The 21334-nt window shown below is 49.3% G+C and overlaps 1 protein-coding gene across 3 annotated transcripts in view; it reads left to right on the plus strand.

Annotated features, from left to right (window-relative positions):
* The first annotated feature begins 11612 nt into the window (after positions 1-11612).
* Positions 11613-21334, plus strand: part of LOC144102007 (cytochrome P450 3A4-like) — a 115274-nt gene continuing 105552 nt past the window's right edge. Inside the window, exon 1 of one of the 3 annotated variants that reach the window (XM_077635253.1) lies at positions 11613-11760. The gene's annotated coding sequence lies outside the window, so the exon portion shown is untranslated. The remainder of the gene's footprint in view (positions 11761-21334) is intronic. The other 2 variants (XM_077635250.1, XM_077635251.1) reach the window with 2 other exon arrangements.

Consider the following 21334-nt stretch of genomic DNA (forward strand, 5'->3'; position numbering starts at 1 on the left):
AATGCTCTTGAAGTCTGGTTGGACCAAATCAATTTATCACTTAATGTCAGCAAATGCGGCGTGCTGGTATTTCCACCCGACGCTCCTATGTACATCTCGCTAGCCTACCGCTCCACTCCAATTCCGCAGGTGGAGTCGGTTAAATACCTAGGTGTTACTTATGACCAAAATTTGGACTGGCGACACCATATTAAGAATAATGTTATTAAAGGGGAACGTGCACTGGGCCGTTTGACCCGAGTTGGCAATAAAAAGTTTGGCATGCGTCGTGACACGCTACTGTTGCTCTATAAGGCTTATATGAGACCGATTCTGGAATTTGGTTGCCCCTTGTTCTCTGGTAGCGCGAACTACAAGCTGCAGCCATTAGCCTTACTGGAAAGACGTGCCCTACGGCTATGCCTCGGGCTCCCAAAATCAGCGTCCAACGCTGTCCTTTATCTGGAAGCGCGTATCCCCAACCTCTATTCCCGCTTCCAACTTCTAACAGTGCGTACTTTCCTCAAGTCTTTTGACCCGGCCCCAGGCGTTAGTGTTCCAATTTTTGTATCCCAACCACACCTTTTTTTGACTAATCACTGGCCACGTTATCAGCTTCCGCAAGTTAGGTTCACGCAGAATCTGTTAGCTCCGCTTCAGGTTGATCTGATCTCCTTGCAACGAGTTGCTGACACGCAGGCTGATCCCGTCTTCTATTACGACTTTATTTTCCCGTCCCATGCGAAGCATATGCCCGCACATACCCTAAATGGTCTTCTTTCTGAACACCTACAGAATTTTCCACATCATACTGTTCTCTCCACTGATGCCTCCGGCAGCTGTGAGAAGGCGGCGATTGGCATATATTCGCAGGATCTAGATTGGAGCTACTCCGTTCGTATCCCTGATTATACTCCTATATTCTTCGCAGAGTTTTTGGCCATTGGTTTGGCTCTTCTCAAAATTCCCAGACATGTCGCACGGGTTCTTATTCTCACAGACTGCCTTTCAGTTATTGTCTCTCTCCAAAATTCGGAAAAATCTTTCTTGACTCGTTCACTTAGGTTTTTTGTTCCGAGCACAGTGCGCGAGATCCGTTTGGTCTGGGTACCTGGGCATTCAGGCGTCTATTTTAACGAGGTGGCTGATTTATTGGCAAGGTCAGCTCTCAGCGCACCTGTAATATATCCCGTCCCTCACCTCATTCTGTTAGCAGCTTCACGTTTCCAGCGGTTCCAACATATTTCAGCCACTTTGAGTGATCCGTTGCTGAATACCGTGGACTTTCAACACCTAAAGTACCCATGGAATATCCGGTGGTGTAAGTCAAGGCTTTGTGAAGTGTCCATGACGCTCCTGCGATGTAGAATCCCTCACTTAAACTTGTACTTATGCAGGTGCGGGTTCGCTGCGACAAACCTGTGTGTATCATGTGGGCAAGTTGAATCAATCGATCATTTTCTCCTCTCTTGCCGGCGGTTCGCGGTTCAGAGAAAGCAATATCTGGAGGTTCCTCTTTCGAGACTTGGACTGCCTCTGTCTCTTACAGTTCTTCTATCGTTCGGTGCGAGTGCCAAGGGATTCCCGTTAAGCAGTGTATGCGGCTACCTTCACGATTACATAAGTGCAACTAATCGATTATCCTGTTAGCTATACACAAAATTCTTTCGCATGTCCAAAAAGGCTAGATTGATTCTATTCCGGATGACTCATACCTCTTGAATTCATTTTATTTTTCCCAATTTTTTTTTCTTGATTCAGTCTTCTGACGTTTCCTTCCCCGCGCAAATGCTTCATTGGCATTCTACCCTATACCTTGGCCAATCCCCCCACGTGGGTATGTGCCATATTACTTGAGGAGAAGAAGAAGAAGAAGAAGGAAGCATTCCTCATTTACTTGGAGTGACAGTCGTGCGTAAGCAACCCAACGTTATCTTTGTCATCCAAAGAATTACATTTCCTGAACGAGAATGTGTCGTTCCAAAAGCGCTTTAGGGTGTGATCCGTTGTACATGTTTGCGTATATATTGGATGTGTCTGTCTCGAATAAAACCAGTTGATGTCTAGCGTTCGCGGTGTCCGTCTTTCTTTCTTTTGTCGTTGTCTTTAGCGCTAGTTACCATGGGCATTGAATCAGTCGTCAAAGCCGTTGATGACCAAACCTGTCTCATCGAATTTCAGCATAATAAACGTTCCATCAACTCCTTGTGATTGCTGCTATTGAAAATTAATTGTGCTATTGAAGCCAACGAAATAAATTTATTCTTGGAAAAACAAAAGAAAGCAGAACAAAAGCTGATCTCTAAATATATTTTTGCCACTATCGACTCATTCAGTTTGATATGGAGATGAGGCGCTTTACTTCAAAATCAAGGAAAGCTCAAAATCAAGGAAAAGAAAACAGACCTGTCATATTTTCTCAATAGGATGCTGGATTTCTCTTTACTCTCTTTGTTTCCGGTGGACACTTTGGCTGAAAGGGGCTGCTTTCGCTTTCTCTTCTCGCTCTAAAAATCGCAGACAGCTCTCTTTCGTACTAATCACTGTCGTTTTTTAAGCAGTCCAGGTGTATTTAACTCATGCAGGTGTAGATAGAAAAATAGGTGCTCTGGATATATGCTCCCTGCTTTAACTAGCTGTGTAAAGCTGATGAGTAAAAACAAGAGGAAGGACATACTGTCATCAGGCTCTCGAAACTTTCCGAAAGGGCAGTGTGAAAATATTTTGTAGATCGAGAATTCAAAGACGTGAAGTGACCACAGGTAGCGGTAGATACCAAGAAATATTGGAGAAGCTCATTTTTTTCAACAAGTTGTTTTGCAAGGCATTTTTTTGCATATAATAAAGTTACATAATAGCTATCATGCCCAGAAACCTACTCAAGGCACTAGATTTTTCTGCTCTTTATCTGAGAAAGGCGCACCTTATCGGATTTATATGGTAGTCTTAACTACTCGGTAGAAGCGCAGGAAAATTTTAAATAGCACAATTTTGCAACGGGCGAGAAGATTACACTATTGCCATCGAGATCTTCATGAGAATATCTTAAAATATTTCACAGTAGATTCAAGATTTAAAGTGAACTCTAAGAAAGCTGGACTTGAAAGACAGACCGCAGGGCAGGTTAAATATCGCAATTTGATGCAAGCGAAGCCACATGTCCAGTGCCAATGCCGTTCGTAATAATAGTGCAACATTTTTATTCCGCGAGTCTTCAATTCTCTCGTATATGCCGGGAAGGCCGGACAACGGCAGCTCACACAAAGAGCAACATTGCTAAGTGAAGGGCTAAGTGAAGCAGAAATGTTATAGAGCTAAACATTTTCGTTATGTAAACAACTGAGGAATATCGTTTCTGTGCTCTGTCTGACCGCGACGAATGAATGCCGAAAGTATATCTTAGGCCACAAAGAGAAGCTAAGAGATATCCGTAGTGAAGGTTCAATTTTCCGGAGATTTGAAACATGCTTCAGAACAAAATTACAGGAAAGGCCACCTAAGAGAATTGCCTCTGAAAAACCATGTCACAGAGCCCGACAGGCAAAAGTGCCAAAGTTTTGGAATGAAATTGTCTCGGCGACTTCACGCAGGTCAGCCATGGAGGAAAAACAATTTCAGAGAGGCCATTACACCACCTCTGGTGGGGTCGTTAGCGCGCGCAGGAAGATTCAGCACTTGAGTTAGGCGATAAGCCAGGATGGAGTACGGGCGAGTAGCACGAAAACCTTCGGTAAGATTAAGTTATCTATTTATGCAAATTCTACCTGAATTCAAATGAACTGAAGAAATGCGGTTATGTAATGCACGGTATGAAGACTGAGCTACTGTCTTGAAATACAAATCTGTCATTTTCCATGGTTTATATTGAACCAATCGCTATGTAAAGCGGATGTGCCCTGTACTTGTATATATAGTAACAGTAAGTACGCCGCAATATCAGAGCCCCGGCTCTAGCTAATGCGGAGTTCAGCACTATGTCGAAGGAAAAAAATGAAGGCTTTCTTACTGCTCTGTTTTGAAGGCATATGCACCGTTGGCATAATTGGGGTGCCCATCAAAAGGCTGCACTTATTTTCTCAGCTTGCTCAAAAATGCTAAAAAGGATTGTTGCTCATATCACTGTACAAACATCGTTCCTAGATCAATTTGAGTGATTCCCACTGGCCCTGCTTCGCCTATCTGTCCTGTACAGCTCACTTTAGTAAGTAGGATTACTATCCAGACAGGGGTAGTTCCTAGCTTCAACCCGAGGAGGAAAAATTTTTTTTTTTGAAGTTAAGCATCTTTGAACGTTCGAATGCTTCCCTTTCAAGCCGAATACCTGCACTCAAGTGAGAACTGGCAGGCGGGATTACTTCCTTATTTTAGGAATTATTTTTAATAGCAGAGTTCATTTGCCCGCTGTATTTTTGCACTTCTCTCTGTCCACGCGTTTTGGTCCAATCGTCTGTCCATCCATCCATAGCTCTATAATACGCACGAGTTAGAAACGCAATGCAAAAAAGTGTATATGCAATTAAGATTCGAACTGAGCCTTTTTGACGGTTTCCTGACGCCTGCCACACTGCTATCTGCTCATTGTATTTTTGGTTCTGAAACATTGTATTTATTATATTGGATAGCACAGGAAAGCCGCTGATGTTTCTCGCATAAGGTACTGATGACTCTGAAACCTTCTACAAAGCTGTAGTAATTTAAGCAGATAAAAAAGTAGATTTAAACCACTATGACCAACGACCATTTGTAGAGTCACGGTTACCGTCTTTGCACTCGAATCATCGACGGCGAGGACCATGAGGGAGTGCGACGAGTGCGCTGGCACGTCCACGTAGGCTACTTTGGAACTGTCGCCGTACAGCTTGTGCAGGGCTTTGTCGCGGGCTGCCGTGCGTTCTCTGTCCTGCTCGGGGTGCATGCTCCTATAGGAATGGGAAGGATAATGAGATGAAAGCGTAGGTCTGGAGGCAGGGGAAGCCACTCGGTAGGAAGGGTGATCGGGCAGATGTCTAGCTGGTAGACTAGAGTGTGGCCTTCCTCGGTACCCAACAGGCGAGTCAGCTGGGCTGTTAGGGTGGCTTCTGCCAGCTCCTCAAACGTGTTGTGAGTACCAAGCATCAGGAGCCGAGCAGTAGAGGCGCAACGGGTAGGCGGAGGGAGACCACCGCGCAGCTCCTGAGGAGTGCGTTGATGCGGTTCCGCTCCTTTTTTTTTGCTTTAGCGGGAGGTAGGGGAATGAGTACGGCGTGCGGCTCGTGATGTAAGCTTGGGTGAGGCGGAGAGTGTTCCGCTCTCGCAGGCCCACGCGCTGGTTCGCCACGCGCTGAATGAGGCGGGTGGCTTGCTTGGTTTGTGTCTGGAGGGCTTGGATGGCACTGCCGTGCGCGCCGTGGGAGTGAAGGACGAGGCCCAGGATGTGAATCTTAGAGACCAGGGGATTTTGTTTGATTCTAAAAGTGCGCCATGAGACTAGGGGAATAGGGTGGTTTCCTGGAGTGAGTGAGATGGGAGGGTTTGCGTGGTCATGCTGCCTGGGGCTGTAGAGGAACAGTTCTGATTTGGAACGGCAGCAGGCTAGGCCGCGCACGCGAGCTTATGAATCGGTGATGTTCAGGGCTGACTGTAGGTTGTATTCCATGTCGGCATCACTGCCTCGATTAGCTCAGACATTGACGTCTTCAGCATAGAGGATGAAATGTATGTCGGGTACGCGGATGAATTGTTCGGGGTGTTGGTAAGGGGCTATGTTAGGCAGGATTGGGGACAGCACAGCACCTTTAGGAGTTCCCTGTGCTCCCAGTGAGGCACCGGACAGCCGGTGGTCGCTCAGGGTGAGTGTGGCTGTGCGTTAGGAGAGAAAATCGGGGAGGTAATTGTACATCCACGGGCCAACGTCTAGGGCGTGGAGGCCTTCTAGGCCGGCTGCTCAATGGCATCAGACTCCATCGCCACAGACTTATCCGAAGTTTCAGAGGAAGCGGCAGTTGCGCTCGCTCTCATTTCCACCCCTGCCACCACAATTCGCTCCAACTAAAAATCCGCCTTATCCAATTTCCCCAAAAACCTGATATGCCGCACAGCGACTCGGCTTCTACGCTTCTGGCACCCCACCCGCCCCGTAACCCTTATCTGGATCCGCGCACATGCAGGCCTCTGTGGTAACGAGGAGGTACACTTCCATGCCCGAGGTAACCCTTTCCGGGCCGGAGTTGAACTTATTCCTCCTTCCTATGAGCGTCTGCACACGTTCAGAGACATTCTACCGACTACCGAGATACCCGGAGCGTTTACACACCGCCGGCTCCCTCCATAACCTTAACCGAGGCCTCTCACTGGCGCCAACTTCAGACCCGTACTGCTCCCTACCCTATTCTCCTTCATGACCGCTACCTAGATCAATTCCTTTCTTCTTGTAAGCTCTGCGGGAAACCGGGAGACATTCTTGACGTCCTCCTCGCATGTACTACCTTCCCACACCCTCCATCGCCAACCACGACCGAGTCATACTGGGAGACTCTCCTGGCCAGCTTCACTGCTGCTGACCAGCGCCCAATAATTACCGACGCCCTGAAGCGGGTAGCCCTCCAAGGGCTGTCCTTTGGCCGGTAAGGGCAGCCCAATAAGGGTTCCCTCGTGCCAGGTTAGGGGGTGTGCCCCCTGTGCCTTGCTTGTAAATAAATATTTTCCACCACCACCACGAATCAGCGGAAGCTGTTTTACCGGTGGCATAGCCATATAGACTTGCATTCTGCAGTGTAACCATCACCAGGTAGCGCTTAATTTCGTGGCTCTTTCCATAATCTCCCGAGCCAGAGGGCTACCTGTTGAGTCCGCCCTCTCCCTCGTCGCTCTCAGACTCTCCCTCCTATTCGTCTACCTTAAATGAGAGAGGAGGTTCTTTTTATGTTCCCTTGGTCACTGTCCACAGCGGCAGGTAGCAATGAAAATAACATAACTTAACCTCAATGATTGGGTAAAGCAGCGGTGGCCTTGTCGTTCGAGCATCCGCCTCGCATGGTGGAGGTTTGAGGTCCGACCCCAGTGCTCTCGGGTACCCACCGCTGATACAACGGGTACAATCTTTTCCCTGCCTGTTGCTCGGCTTCTTTACGGTGAAATACTTGGTAAATGGGTCTTCGACTCGGCCTTGAGCAGAAGAAAAAAACCTTGTGCTATGGCGCTCTTTAGCCGCAGACACCCTTGCGCCATTGCTTCTTTGCTTTTCCCTTTTTCTCTGCTTTTGTTTTTTTCTCTTTTTTCGGTTTCCTTTTTTCTTGTCGCAGTAGCTGCGTGCGCACCCAGCCCGGCCTCCCTCTTTCACCTCGTGTGTGTGTGTGTGTGTGTGTGTGTGTGTGTGTGTGTGTGTGTGTGTGTGTGTGTGTGTGTGTGTGCGTGCGTGCGTGCGTGTGCGTGTGTGTGTGTGTGTGTGTGTGTGTGTGTGTGTGTGTGTGTGTGTGTGTGTGTGTGTGTGTGTGTGTGTGTGTGTGTGTGTGTGTGTGTGTGTGCAGTGAGTTCACGGGTAGGCGACGCGCGGTTTTTGCTTCCCTAATATGCCATAGGTGTCTGTTGTGCTCCGCTCTCCCGGCCGCCCCTTCCCCTCTTTAAGTTTTATTTATTTTCTTTATTTCTTTTTTTAAAGACTTCTGTGTGTAAAGCCCCATGCTATAAAAACACGCGCCGATGCATTGTATGGTCACTCTTGAAAAAGATCCGTCCGCCAATCGAAGCGTGGAGTAAAATAAAAATGTTTCCTTAAACGAAGCGTACACTTCGATATATATATATATATATATATATATATATATATATATATATATATATATATATATATATATATATATATATATATACAAACGTTGTTGGCTTACACGCAAAAACATAAATGCCCACAAAAGGATCACATTGGGCAGCCGTCGCCATAGCTCAGTTGGTAGAGCACCGGACGCGGCATTCGGAGATCGTGGGTTCGGATCCCATCGGCAGCATGGTTGTTTTTTCTGCTGCTTTACAATAGTTTTATTTAGACCAACTGATGGGCGCAACAGATTACAAAAAAAATAGAAACATTCCCCTATGCAGCTGGGTTTTGGTAGCTGTTGGCTTCCTTCATATGTTATACATTACCCGTTCTACACGGCCCGCGATTGGATCCCATCTGAGTCGTTTAGCATTGAAATCTTGGAATGGCATTCAGACACGATGGAAACCGGCGGCATTACTCAATTATTTCCAAATGCATTCAAAAGCTTCAGCATTCAGCCGTCGTACCGCAATGTCGCTGCCGCCAGGGAGTTTCACTTTTGCCCGTTCGCTCGTTTCCAGTCTGTAGAACCACGCGACGATGACATCGCCAGTCCCAGAGGTAACAGTAGACCAACAACAACACCAGCATGACTAAAACTAGCATATCATTGTAGTATTATATGATTTTCAGGCAAACGACACCAACAGATCAGGTCAGCGGATGGTCTCCTTTTGGTGTCCTCGGCAGACAAGCGGCTGAGCGAAAACTTGACGCTGAGTATGTGACGGCGTGAATTTATCTGCGCTTGTCCCCACCTCAAACAAGCGCCTACATTTCACATCATTACACTTCAGCACTCCAGAGCGATATAGCTTTCCAAATTCTCAAATTTGAAACGACAACCCCATTTTGGGACGTGTAAGCTTAGCGAGTCCGTAGAGTTCCTGTGTGCCAATTCACCGATCGCGGAAGGCGAATTAGTTTATGGTTTATGGTGTTTATCATCGATATTCGACTCAGGCTATGAGGGACGGCATGGTGAAGGGCTCCAGAAAGTTCGACCACCTGGGGTTCTTTACCATACCGTGACATCGCACAGTACACGGTTCTGGAATTTCGCCTCCATCAAAATTCGATTGCCGCGGCCGAGATGGAACCCGCGTCATTAAGGTCAGCAGCCGAGAACCATAACCAGTGGGCCACTGCGGCGGCGGAAGGCGGCTTCACAAGTTTTAGCTCATGCAAATAGAGGAGTGAAAATCTACACCAGTGGCCTGAAATTGGCTACTGTTCGCATCGCAGGAGGCGCATAAAATGAACGGGAAGCTCCGGTGCGACCCACGCTGGCGAGCAATGCTTTAGGCGGCAATGAGCAGTAGTGTGGATAATGAATTAGGCCGTTTCAATTAACGCGAACGGTCACGGAACACACTTCAGAATAAAGCGATTGAAAATCAAGTGCTTGTTATATTGAACAAAGCAGAGGAAATAGGGAAAAATCTCCTGTTGTACGCCGGTTCTATGATAAAATGTTTACTTGGTGGACGAAAGGTCGCCGCTTCCTACGTAGTCGTCGCTTAGCGTAAACAAGCACCATTATAACTTATACAAGAGAGAATGAATTGCTAGATAAAGTGCAACTTCTATTTTTTGTCATGCAAACGAGCACTCGCTGTTGTACACATCGATGTAAGCAAGAGTACTGCAGTGCAGTCGTCCTCTTCGACGCACTTTTGGGGAAATTTTGCGCGGAGGCGGTAAATGCGCAGTGTTGTACTGTTATCTTCAAGAAATTATAGAGATGCGGCAAGAGTTACTTTCTGAACAAGTACCAGAAGAGAGCGAGCAGCGCATTTCGAAATCGAGAGGCACAAAGCCGAAGCATTCGCGTGGCGTTCTTGTGGGTGGCGACGGCTGCTCGTCGATGGGGGCTGCGTTCGCGTTTGGAAACCATCCCCGTCGACTGCACTGTCAGCTGAACATAACGCCGTAGAAAAAAAAAGGTTGGCACCGCCTTTGGACTGGACGTCCACAAAATGGCAACAAAGACTGCAGTATGTGCGAACCACAGCTTCAGTGCTCACGGTTACTAACTACGGTTATAGAACTAACTGTAAGTCTCAAGAACTAATAGACGTTCCATCACATGGTATGGCACAAATAGGTGGCGCAAAATAATGCATTATGTGAAGACAAAGAGCGCCATTCAGAAGCAGCCCGTATATGTTTACTCTTCGCACCCCCTTTTTGCCTTGTGTACCCCTTCGCTGGTGGCAAAAATAGCAAGCTCTACACTGTATACAAAGAGCATATAACATGTTTCAATAACTCAAATAAATATCTGATTGAGCAAACAAAGCTTTATTGTGGTTAGCTTTCACAATAATGCACCAAAGATTCCACGTCAGTTTAGCAAAGGGTACACATTTCGCTCTAAACTAATTTTAGTTTTATCAAAAACAGATTTCAGTTCTCAACAGAACCAAAGCCGAGATAACACCCTGCAGCAAGAATTTTCCCAAATGTGTCATTTCGGCTTTGGTTGCGCGGCCTGCAGCGCTTTCACCGGCGAACGTTTGCGATCGCGGCTGCGGTCCTGCGTGGCGATAAAAACGAAGGCAGTGCCGTCAGTGTGGCGGCGCATGATCAGATAAAGGCTATCTCAAAACAGGCGTTATCGGTATACGCGTCGCGCATGCAGCTGAAAGCTGGCTTTTCGAGTGCTCTAGACAGACGTGCTGACGACTGCACCTGATTAGTCTTTAAAAACATCTCTGCTATCATGGGGGGTGTCACCAAAGGCTTTAGAAGCGATCGACAGAAGTGGTTTGTGGTCGGTCTCGATAATGAGCGTCTGTCCATACACGAATTGGGAGACTTCTCGCAACCGAACAGAATGCCGCGTGCCTTTTTCAATTTGCGCGTAACGCTGCTCTGGTAATGTTAAAACTCGTGAAGCATACGCCACTGGTCGCCAGTGACCATCATAACACTGCAAAAGTGCCGCTCCGACGCAGTCTTTGAATGCATCGCATGTTATTTTGGTTCTTTTTTGTGTCAAATATTTCTAGCACTGGCGCTGTCGAGAGAGCCTGCGCGATGCTTTTTCATTGTTTCGCGTGGTTTTCGGTCCACTCGAGCTCGACTTGTGGTGTCCGACAACAGTGGAACATATTTTCGAAAGTAGCTGAACAATCCTAACATGCGTTGCACAATGGCTTTGTTTTTTGTTGTTGGAATTTGCACCAGGTTGCGCACAAGCTTAGGGTTTGGGGAAATTCCTTTTTGTCCGAAAATGTCACCAAGAAAATGCACCTCAGTTAAACCAGACTTTTATTTTTCGACGTCTAATGTTAATCTGCTTTTTCAGCAGCTTTCAGAACTGCTAGTAGTAGTTCATAATGCTCTTGGCGAGAAGTTCTGCACACCAGAATGCCACCGCGCTGGCTGAGTGGTTATGGCGCTCGGCTGCCGGCCGGAAAGATGCGGGTTCGATCCCGGCCGCAGCGGTCGAATTTCGATGGAGGCGAAGTTCAAGAGCGCCGTGTGCCGTGCGATGTCAGTGCATGTAAAGAACCCTAGGTGGTCGAAATTTCCGGAGCCCTTCACTACGACGTCCTTCATAACCTGATTCGCTTTGGGACGTTAAACCCCCTACACCATAAACCCACACCAGAATGTCGTCAATATACAGTTGTACTCCTGGCAGCCTACCAAACAACTCATTCAGAATTTTGTGAAAATCACCCGGAGCCGATGAGATGACAAACGTCAGGCGCAAGTAAATGTATCGACCGAAAGGAGTAGCAAAAGTGAATATTATCAATGTTCTTTTGTCGCGGTTATCTGGTAAAATGCAGAGTTCGCGTCTAGGAAACTGAAGTAGCAAGCGCCGGTCAATTCTGCTTCAATATCTTCGCGCCTGGAAAACTGGTAGTGTAGCCTCTTTATATGCTCATTGATACATGTTGGATCCATGCGCACCCTAAGTCTGCCGTCCTTCTTTTTGGCCCAAAGCAAAGGGCTTATCCACTACGTAGGTAAGTCTTTTGATGATGCCAGCTCTCTCCATTCTCTGAAGCTCGTCGCGAAGGGGTTGGCGCAAGGACAGGGTCACCCGCCGTGCTGGCTGGACGACATCGACAGCATCTGTCTGCAGTACAATGCTGCATTGTTGCTTTAGGCATCCTAAACCCTCGAAGATGTGCCTAAAGTGCTTGGCTGCTTCCTGTTCAGCAGACGTACTGATAGTGTCCACTGTGCGCTGCGCAAGCCCAAAGCTTCGCATGCGTGAAGCCCCAGTATTGCCTGACAGGAATTTTTCACCACGTAAAACTTTGCTGTAGTTGCGGCATTTCCAACTGTTACTTTTTGGACTGTTCCGAAGTTCGTGATTATGTCTCCGTTGTAAGCTGGCAGGGCGGCGCTCGTATGATTCAGTTCGGCAGTTTGCTCCTTGCGGTATACTGAAAGGTCGTCAAACTCTTCGTAGAGGTTTGGTTCGCAGACTTCGCTGACGAGTTAATTTCGCTGACGACCGCCCTGGCTGAACAACAAATCGCAAAGATGAAGCTTTCGGTAGAAGTTGCATTTTTTTCATAGGCAGGACACTGCCTCTGTTCATACCGTCAATGCATTTATTGGAGCGCTAAGAATTACCGTCGCCCGCACTGGTCTGTTGCATCTCTCAGCAGCGGCGGCATGATGCCCTGCAGCGAGAGACTGAGTGTATGCTGTCATGTAGCCTGGAGCAGACCCGATTTCTTTGTGCCACTCATTCCGCTTCCCTGCACCTATATGTGGCCGTTTGAAATGTTAAGCCCTTTTCTCGAAGCATTTTTTTACGCAGTTTGGGATTATTCGTCCCAAAGACGATCTGATCTCTGATCATTGAATCCTGCTGTCCTTCGAAGTTGCACTGCGCTGCTTGCTCCTTGAGGTTTCCAAAAAATCTTACGAATTGCTGGCCATCTCGTTTTCTCGAGCGAAAAACATACCGCTCATGCACTTCATTGCTTACCTCAGCGCAGAGTGCTTCCAACTTCCTGATCGAGGTATCGCAATCTTCCTTGCCTTCTTGGTCGTCAAACTTGAAAGTGTTGAAAACGTCAAGCGCTTCAACTCTGTCAACGCTCAACAGGAGCACTGCTTTTGCTGTTCCATTTTTCTGGTGGTTCTTTTGGTTTTTTGAACGTTGAAAGTTTATTACTGCATTCAAACAAAGTTACAAATGTATACAGCGAGAGGTCTAATGGTACAAGACCGCGGGCGGGACCTCCCGTGACAAAAAATTCAATAACCAACAAAACATTAATTAGCGACACAGAGAATGAATACTTATTGTAATATGGGTTACCGAAGTATTTAAATACAAACAATATAATGCAGGAGAATTCACTATCACGATGGAAAGAAACGCGAACAGCGGAAGGAGGAGGAGGATACTCTTTATTTTCATCGACCAAGGTAGCAGTTGGTGTGGGGTTATAGCCCCATTATGTTGCCATGAGCCCGTGGCGTCCGGTGACTTCTAAGGCCCTTGTCACAAACCGGATCTGTGTGTTCGAGTCGGAACTGAGCAATACGGCCTCCCACAGGTCTGGATTCAAGAGCTGCAAACCTCGCGGAGGGGAGGCCTGAGGGCAAGCCCAGAGCATGTGGGATAGAGTGGCATGTTGGCCACATAGTTGACAGGAGGGAGAGTAGACCGCGGGGTTGGGGAAGGTGTTAGTTTGGAGTTGCCTCCACGCAGACTCTTGGGGTTTGGTGAGAGAAATATGTGCGGGGGGATATAGAAGTCTACATAAACGGTTGTGCATGGTTATGTCATGAAATGTAACCATACGATCTGTCGCCGTCCGCAGGACGGGCGACAACACATCGCGGTCGACGAATCCTCGGGCATGACTGCGGGCCGCCTCGTTCCCTGGATAGGATGAGTGCGCAGGTACCCAGATTAATTGGATCGGGCGGAGTTGGTCCTTGGTGGAGCGGAGGAGAGAGAGGGTGACGGGAGAGACCCGGCCTTTGGTGAAATTACGAATCGCAGATTTAGAGTCGCTGAAGATTGTTTCTGCAGAGGTGGAGACCATCGCCAAGGCTATGGCCGCCTCCTCGGCCTCTTCAGACGATCTGACGGGAATGGAGCACGCAACCAACGGCCGTCCACAGCGGTTTACAACCGCGAGCGAAAAAGCATTGTGATCGGGGTATTCGGCGGCATCGACGTAGACCGCTGTCTGATCTGTTAAATACTTTTTATGCAGAGACTTAGCCCTGTCCTTACGGCAAGCGATATGATACTCTGAGTGCATGTTTTTTGGGAGAGGGGTAGCGATAAGGTTGCTGTGGATATGGGATGGAAGCTGAGCCTTGTCGGCGGCGGTCGTTTCGAAGCTTATTCCAAGATTGTCGAGTATGTGACGTCCCGTGGAGGCGTGGGTGAGACGCTCGTACTGAGCGGTGAGATGAGCTTCCGAGAGCTCCGTCACAGTGTTGTAGACCCCTAATGCCAGTAGTTTATACGTGGGGGTCCGGTGGGGGAGATGGATAGTCGCCTTGTATGCCTGTCAAATAAGGCAGTCGACGCGGTCCCGTTCCTGGCAGGTCAGGTAGAGGTAAGGGAGGGTATATGTGAGGCGACTGATAACAAACGCCAGAACAAGACGTCGGAAGTGAGCCTCTCGCATGCCTTTATATTTATTAGCAATGCGACGAATTAGACGAATGGTCTGCGAGACAGAGACTGTGAGTTTAGCCAGACTGTCGGTGTTTCTCCGATTGCTCTCGATGAGAAGCCCCAGTACCCTAATGGTGGATACTTCGCGTATGGGTTGGCCACTAGCAGTAATGCAGACGGGAGGATGGCCATGGAGGCCGGGTTGACCTCGAATGACCAGCAGCTCGGACTTCTGAGGTGAGCACGAGAGGTCGGCTCCGGCTACGTGGCGCTCAATGACATCCACCGCTTGTTGAAGGGCGGATTCAAACTCAGCATCGTTGCCTGTTAAAACCCAGAGGGTGATGTCGTCTGCGTATAAGGTATGGAATAGCCGGGGGGTAGCCTCTAATTTTTAAGGTACCATGAGCAAGGCGACATTGCGAAGAATTGGGGAGAGAACGGATCCTTGGGGGTGCCATGCTACCTAAGGTTATAAGGTCAGAGAGGAGAGAGCCAAAGCTAATTTCAGCTGTACGACCAGAGAGGAAGGTGCGTGTACACTCGTAGGTACGGTGACCAGGATTTAGTAGGGACAGGTTAGCGAGAATAGCTACGTGCAAGACATTGTCCAATGCTTTAGTTAAATCAAGCACTAGAATAGCCTTTGTGCCCGCTCAGGTAGAGGGGCACAGTATATCTCGAGAGAGCTGGAGCATAATGTCTTGCGTAGAGAGATTTGAGCGGAAGCCAATCATGGTGCGAGGTAGGAGACCATTATCTTCAACATAATGATTAAGACGGTTGAGAATGACGTGCTCCATCAGTTTCCCAGCACAGAAAGTGAGGGAGATGGGGCGGAGGTGTTCGAGAGCTAGTCGTTTGCCTGGCTTCGGTATGAAAGTCACGCGTGCATGTTTCCATGCTGCAGGGATTTCGCCCTCTCTCCAGCAATCATTAATGAAGGCAGTGAGAGCCTCAATGGACGGGTCATCTAAATTACGGAGAGTTCTGTTGGAAATGCCGTCCGGTCCCGGGGCAGAGTTAGGGCGGAGCTTACTGAGAGCGAATCTTACCTCCTCTGAAATCTCCGCATCGAGGGCAGTGTAGGCACCACCCATGTAGGGGGGCAGAGGGTTCGGGGGAGTAGTATTGAGGTACCGGACACGAAGTTCATCGAGAAGATCCTGGTCTGAGCCGGGGTGTTGAGGAACTATGCGGGAAATGCTGTCTCGTTAGGATGTTTTGCTACCGTCCTGTTCTAAAAGGTATCGGAGAAGGTGCCAGGTGCGGCTTAGCCCGAGCTGGACACGCATGTTGTCAGAACCTTGACCCTATTGCTGGGTAGCCAATGAGAGAGAGTGCGCCTCAATCTGTGTCTATCTGAGCTATTCGACGCCGAAGCGTTCTATTGTGGCGTTGTGTTTTCCAGCGGTTTTGCATGCTTTTGCGGGCCTGCCATAGGTGGAGACGGCTGTCTGTGGAGACGGTGGAGACGGCTGGACTGATCAGCCGTGGCAGGTGATTCCTGAGTAGTAGCAGAGACGTCTGCGTGGAGATTGGAGATCCACTCGTCCAGGTCATTAATCCGAGTACGGGCGTGCTGAGCACGTAGGAAACGAAACTTGTCCCAATCAGTGATTAGGCTCGGGCGACCTCTCCGACTGCATGGGGACGTGCTGAGAGTGGTCGCGAGGATATAGTGGTCACTGCCAAGAGTATTTCCAGTGTTGAGCTCCCCTTTTACGAGAGAGGAGTTCGAGCAAGACGTTGTCTACGCCAACGTCGTCTAAGGAGTGTTGGACGGCCGGCAGGTTGCGTTGAATTAAAACAGCGGTGTCGGGAGCGGTGAAATCTAGGGGGGGGGGGGAGTATGGTTTATAGCCAGGTAGTTTCACTGGGCCATGAGCTTCCTGGAGGGCGATGATATCAGGGGGGCTCTCCGAATTTTGGACGTACTGCTGGAGGTTGCCTCTCTTGCGGCGGAATCCCCTGCAGTTCCATTGCCACATGCTAAGTAGGTGGTGGGGCGCCATGGTGAGGTGTGGTTGAAGCTAAGATGGGCTTTGGGGGCTCTAGAGGGAGGAAAGCGATCGTATGGTTTAACCCGTGTCGTGGGGAGGGCGGCCGGTGCGTCTATCTTAGCTCCAATACCTGTGACGCGTGTTTGGAATTGTTGCATGAGGGTGTTAGCTGGTTGTTGAATTTGCTGCTGTTTTTGTTGTTGGAACTGGTGCATTTGCTGTTGAGTTTGTCGGGAGAACTCAGCAAATTTTGCTTCAAGCTTAGCATCAATTTTAGCCTCAAATTTGTCTTCTAGGCGAGCCTCAAATTCCTCGAGGTCGGCAAAATTAACGTATCGTTCTGAGCGGCAGGTGGATTTCCGCTTAGAGGGAGGACTTGGGGTAGTACCTTTTGGTTGCGGTGGAGTAGATGTGGGCACCTGAGGCGAGGTGGTGGGAACAGGTTGAAGGGGTAGAGTAGGATTTTTTGAGATGGTGGATCGGGTGCAAAGTGTGGACGCTTTAAAGAAGGGTTTACTTGCTGTAGTCTATAGTTGCTAGCTTTAAAGGCTGTTATATCGTCGCGCTGGGCTTGCAGCTCTGAATCGCGATACTAAGACTGCTGAGAGAGAGAAGCCGCGGCTGCCCAGCTCACCTGATTTTTCGCGGACTCTCGGCGAGGAGACAACCTGGAGTCCAGGGGTGGGAAGGACCGTGAGCGACTCCGGCTGAAGCACCGGTAAGAGGAGTAGGAGCGGTCGGAATCCAGTTTGGCCGAGGTGTTCTCAGCCCCTTGGCGACGGGATCGGCAGCGATGGGAGGCGGAGGCACTGTCTGAGTTCGCAGCGTGTAGCTGGCGTTGCAGTACGACCGGAGGAACTTTGTAGCGGCGGTTACACTTGGAGGAACCAGTTTAGTGAAGACCAGAACAAACTTCATAGGGGGGGGGGGGGGGAGGTGCATTCATGGGCCTGATCAGGGTCGCGAGCTCCGCAGTGAGGACACTTGGAGAGCTTGGGAGACGGGCAAACGTCCTCACGGTGTCGCGTTTTGCGACAGTTAAGGCAGGCTTCCACCTTGTTTTTGAAGTTGTGGCAGCGCACAGCACTGCCGGCGTAGGAGACTTGGCGGGGGACCCTGGTCCCTGCGAAAGCGATGACAATAGATTGGGTCTTGCCTAAACGGCGCGCGTAGAGAATGCAGTGTTCTGGATTCTGGGGTATCAAGTACTCCATGATTTCCTCCTGCGTCTCATCCACGTATTGGTGGTGAATGATACCTCGGGCGTATGCGCCTGGTGGGGCCAAATAGGTGGCAACTGGGTAGCTTTTCGGAGCAAGGATGATTGCCTTGAGCTTCGTATAAGCGATGGCGCGATCCCGGTTCGGAGTACTAAAGTTGAGGGTGTTATGAACGAAATTCACCCGAAGGCGGTCCTCTGCGGTGATGGAGTAGGTCAAATCTAAGGCTTGAGGTGATTGCTCTGAGAAGAGCGTTCTCGCCCCAGGCACGTAGATTGAGGCCCCCTTGAGGGCGAATGATGACTTTAAAGTCTTCAAAAGGGAGGCGTGGCAATGACAGAGCGCGGCGAGGCAGCTTACTTGAAGAGGAGGGAGGTGCCTGTTGGGACGCGGAAGGCGACGCCGTCAGCGGTGGCTTGGAAGTGCGTTTCGAAGATGATGAAGCGGCGAAGCCGCGTTCCTAGCAGTGGGCTACGTAGGTCCAGTACGTGGGTATATGCTCTCTAGGGGCTAGATCCTCCTTCTCTACGGTGACGACGTCCATGCTTGGCGAAGCACTGGGCCCGGCTGCGAAGCGGAGCCTATCGCCAGCGGCGGTAGGCTTGTTGAGGCTGGCGCTGGGCTCGGTGGAAACAAGCGTCGAAGTAGGTCACAAAAACAGAGTGCCGGTCCCGAAAATGGACTGGGCAGGTGCCGGGCACCTTCATGAACTTCGGTACACCCAATGAAATTCAGCGGAAAAGTCGCTCAAAATAGGAAAAATAGCTGGACCGCATACGCACCCACGTCTGGACACCAGAATCCGAAACTATAGCCTCCGCGAACAGCGGAAAGCGTGGCTTTCTGCACAATTCGCGCTGCCTAGCGTAGGCCCGCTGGTCCGATGATTCGTGTCCAACTCCGATATGCTTGTCTCTCGCTAGGCAGATTGACGCTTTCAGTCCGCGCCGCCGTAGCGCTAGAATCTTGTTCCAGGCGGCGCTATCGCGCCGCGTGTGTTTTAGCTCAGACACGACTAGCGGAAGATAAGCTCTGCTTTTCTGCTATGCTGGGAAGTAGAATTCGGCACGCTTTAATACTGTCACGATGACTCTGCGCTTGTAAGAACTCAAGCTAAATGTCTTACAGGCCATAGCACATTTTTATAAAGCGAAATTTATTGCCCCTACCCATTAATGATCGGTGAAGGTGTGATGAATGATGTAGTAGAAATTAAATGAATGAAAAAAGATTAGCTGATTTGATGAAGTCCAGTAGAGAACGATGGTACGGTCCCTGCGTCCAGGCAATGTATGAAGCAGGGTTGCTTGGTGAAAGACCTGCTACCATTAGGTGCCGGATCCTTGTAGGCTTGAGAGCTGGGCAGTCCTACAGTAAGTGATGAATGTCGGCCTCAATGTCCTTCTGTTTACATATCGGACGCCTTGGCCGACGAAACAATTCTCGGTACTGAGGCCACTTCCGAGTGATGGCTGGTGTGAGGGCAACCCCGACCCGGATCCTCCTAAGCGCAACCTCCTCTGCACAGGTAAGTCCGCGGTGGAGGGTTACCGCACACGGAGGGATGAGACCACGTGTGCGGCGCCGGAGGAGTTCCTTTCTTGATGAAAGGCGGGTAAAATTGTCCAAATGAAGGAGCCGAGGCGGTGATGAGTTTTTATTCGCAAGGCGGGTCGCTACATCTGCCTGGCTTTGATAGGTCAGCAGATCCCGTGGGACCCACTCAATATGCACTGGCTGCGGGATGCGTGCCACGAGCCAGTGGATGTCCTGACATATCGTGCGACAGCGGCTAACACGTCGTAGCAACCGGACGAATTGAAGATCGTCAGTGCAGATGACAACGCGGACCGCAAGGAGCATAGTTATGTCGGCCACAGAGCAGAGTGCTTCTTGAACTGCAACGAGCTCAGCACAAAAGAACGAAGTGGGTTCCGTAATCTGAAACCTTGAGGTTTGATTCAAGGCAGGTCTGCACGGCCAGTAGATAGCTGTTGTTTCTTTGCAGTCTTGTATGCTTGCGTCTACAAAGACAACATAGGATCCTTCAGGCAGGCAAGCATCTTCTTCCTCAAACTTCTGGCGAAGCAACGATGCCGAATGAGCAGATGTTGGCCACCGGTTATCTGTTGGCTTGTTGTCGCTGAGCTGTACAAACTTCCATGAGGGAAGAACTGGCGTTGGCGGCTGAAGAATGGAGTGTGATGTTGCATAAGTCCTCAGTGCATGCGTGGAGTGCGATAGACTGTCCTTAAGGCTGCAGGCTTCACGGCGCTGCTGCACCAGCTCATCAATGGCATTGAGCTGCGCATTCGCTTGTAAAGCTATGAGCGGTGTGATGCGTGGAAGGCACGTAATGATCCTCATAGCCTCTCGGTTCACGGCTTCAAGGCGATCCCATTGGGCTCTTGTAAGATGTTGAAACTGGTCTTGATAAACAATACGTGGCTGCAGAACTGCCCTCACCAATTGCCGTGCAACGAATGAGCCTGCGCCACCAGTTTTAGGGGCAATTCTTCTAATCAAACCCAAAGTCTGAATAGCCGGCCTTTTTGCCTGAGAAAGCCTTGCAGACGCTGATCCTGATTGGGGAATCATTAAGCCAAGGATTTGTACACTCGGAATTTCCTGTAGTGGTTTGCCTGAGAAACAAAGACGGATTGAACTTGCAGCAAGTTTACGGCGTCCCCAGCGGTTGGCGACGACTGACGTGTATGTTGTTTTTTGCACGGATACCCTAAGTCCGATGGATGATGCGTAATTACAGGTAACATCCAAGCCAGATTGAAGGGCAGCCTCCTGAGTACGAATATCTTGGTGAGTACTCCACACCGTGATGTCGTCAGCGTACTGAAGAAATTTTATGTCACGGATGCCATGTAGGCGCGAAGCCAGCGGGATGAAAGCAATATTAAATAACGTCGGCGACAATACTGATCCCTGGGGCACGCCGCAGAGAGGAACAAATGATCCGACCGCTTTGCCGCTGAGGCGTATTGCAAATTTTCTTCCTTCCAAAACTGATTGGACAAAACTGCGCACTCTCAGAGGGAGATGAAGCATGTCAATGGAGCTCAGAATGGCTGCATGACTGATGTTGTCATATGCCTTTTGAACGTCCATTGCTAAAACAGTACGCACATTTTGGCTGCGGGTAGATGACAAAACTGTAGATGCTAAGACAGCCAACCCGTCCTCTGTACCAATATATGGACTAAAGCCGATTTGTGCTGGGTGATAACAACCGTGCTGCTCTAGCCACCATGACAATCGAGTGGCTAGAATTTTCTCCGCCAGCTTGCACATCGTAGGAGTTAAGGAGATTGGTCGCAAATTGGCATGGTCCGTCGGAGGCTTTCCTGGTTTCGGGATAGGAATCACGACAGCGGATTTCCAGCTCTCGGGCACTACGCCATCCAACTATACTTTGTTTATGGTGTCAAGTAGTTGAAGGAGTGCAGCGCTACTCATGTTCTTGTACACCTCGTACTGAATATTGTCCGGGTCGGGTGCTGTTTTCTGTTTCGCAACATGTATTGCAGCCAGCAACTCAGGCATAGAGAATGGACACGCAATTCCATCTACGTCGACATCAGACGGCATTTGATATACATGCTCTGGGATGCCTACCATATTTAAACTAGTGGATGAAGAAGGCACATCATCGTATTTCGGGAAGACCTTTCGCGCTGCTGCTTTGGCGAAATCATCT

Source organism: Amblyomma americanum, chromosome 8, assembly GCF_052857255.1.
Source record: "Amblyomma americanum isolate KBUSLIRL-KWMA chromosome 8, ASM5285725v1, whole genome shotgun sequence".
In the NCBI taxonomy this organism is placed as follows: domain Eukaryota; kingdom Metazoa; phylum Arthropoda; class Arachnida; order Ixodida; family Ixodidae; genus Amblyomma; species Amblyomma americanum.